This window comes from Carassius carassius, chromosome 4 (assembly GCF_963082965.1).
Source record: "Carassius carassius chromosome 4, fCarCar2.1, whole genome shotgun sequence".
Lineage (NCBI taxonomy): Eukaryota > Metazoa > Chordata > Actinopteri > Cypriniformes > Cyprinidae > Carassius > Carassius carassius.
This window is the reverse complement of record NC_081758.1, coordinates 5,908,912-5,910,893: the sequence shown is the minus strand read 5'-3', so window position 1 is coordinate 5,910,893 and position 1,982 is coordinate 5,908,912. Positions and strand designations below refer to the sequence as shown.

The 1,982-nt window shown below is 40.6% G+C and overlaps 1 pseudogene; it reads right to left on the bottom strand.

Annotated features, from left to right (window-relative positions):
* Positions 1 to 893: 893 nt before the first annotated feature.
* LOC132131960 (endothelial differentiation-related factor 1 homolog) lies at positions 894 to 1,702 on the bottom strand (annotated as a pseudogene).
* Between the last annotated feature and the right edge of the window lie 280 nt (positions 1,703 to 1,982).

The following is a 1,982-nucleotide window of genomic DNA, read 5'->3' as shown; positions in this document are numbered from 1 at the left end:
TTGCGTTCGGTGTAGACATGGTGTTAGCGCGACTGCAGTTCTCAGAACAAACGTTCTTCCAGTAATTCTAATCAAATGTTTGTTCGAAGTTAGCAGGCCTGTAATAATATTCTCAGAACGTTAATAATAAACATTATTTATACAGCGTTCACAGAACCTTTTTTTTTTTCATTAAACGCTGTCGTCGAACGTTTTTTAAAATGTTATTGTTTTAGAAAGCAATCAAAAGTAACAATTATGTTTGCAAAATGATAAAATGTAATGTTCACATAACAATTCAAAAAATACTCGATTTTGAACATTCAGAAATAACATTATCATAACTTAATGGGAATGTTATCAAAACGTTCTTAGATTTTGTTAGCTGGGTTGGAGTCATTTTAGTTGATGTTCTGGACTTTCCAACACTTTTAGCTTTGACAAACAAACTTTCATCACAGTTCTTGATTCATATTCAAGTGGAGCTGATGTCTAGTCGTTGATCAACACTGTGGATGTTCAGGGTTCAGTTTGTGTGAATCCTCTGATTGTGTTTTGTGGTTTTAGAGCTCGTCTGTTTTCTCCTTGTAGTTCGTTTTTGTACCTTTTTTCTTAATGCAACATCTCTCTCTCTCTTGTGTGTCAACTCTTGAGTGTACAAATGTGATTTTAATACAGTGGAAAATTTGAACACTAATTAAAAACTGTGGAGGTTTTGATTCACAGTGTCTGTTGAATTTATGCAGATCTGCTGATACCTGAACATTGGGAATGAATAGAGGAACATATGCAATAACATATTACTGGGAAATGGTTCACCTGGCTTATATCGCCAAATGAAAAACTTTATTCAAGCCTTCAAAAGATGAATCTCTATGACATACAAACATGTCAGATGCACAGCAAGGCTACAATCGAGCAAAACATGCTTTTAAATCATTAGAAGTCACTGCAAATAAAACAGGCTGATTAAAATGTTTCATCTCCACAAGAGAAAGACTTCATGCCAAAGCAAGGAACTGCTAAACTGTATCACAGCACTTTGGGTTTGTGAACATGGTCACTGTTAACGCAGCTCAGCACTGAGACTCCAGCGCCATCAGCCCGGGTTAGGAGGGGGACGAGGACGGGACGTCTGGAGACGGGCTGATTTCGAGGCTATTTCTTCTTGGGTTTGGCCTCCAGCGGCTACCCAATGTCTTTCCCACGGAGCTTCAACCCTTTGTGGCAGGTCAGATGAGGGTTAACCCATGAACCGGTTCAATACGTGGCCACAGCACTATGGAAGAGCTGCTTACCGCTGGCCCTCTCAATTTTGCCCATGACTTGATTATTTGGGATCACCTTCCCACTTTCATATTCGGCGATGATCTGAGGTTTCTCGTTGATTTTCTGTTGGAACAGAAACAAAGAGCATGATGTTTCTGAAGAAGCAGCAGAGCATGCATTTGTGTGTTTTAATACCCACAAACCAACCGTCCGCCTGGATTGGCTCATTCCTCATTAAACACATGAGTTGAGACTCAGTGTAGCTGCGATCCCGCTTACAGTGGCCAGGTCTTTCTGGGTCAGAGCTTTGTCTTGACGGCCTTTCTGGATGACTTTGCCCACCTCCAGTGGCACACGCTGATGGTGGAGCTCCTCCGTCTCGCGGTCCAGTTTGGCCGTGTTCTTGGGTCACCAGGTGCTGCTTGTTCTGGCCCGCTGACTCTGACAACAACATCAACCTCCACTGATGCTAGAAAACACTGCTAAGTTTGTGCAATGTGCAATATTCTAATGGTATGGAGAATACAGCAACAGCTGTCATGCTGGTTAAGTAAAAATAAAATCAATATGAAAACATGGAGTTTTTCTGAGAAAAAATAAAATAAAAAAGTAGTTCTGCAATAGATGGGGAAATTAAAGCATAAAACGACCTCAAAATGTAAGCAAGTGTTTGAATCCAACAAGATCAGTTGAAATTTCCAGCAGAGGAACTACGTGTGATATTCACAGACATC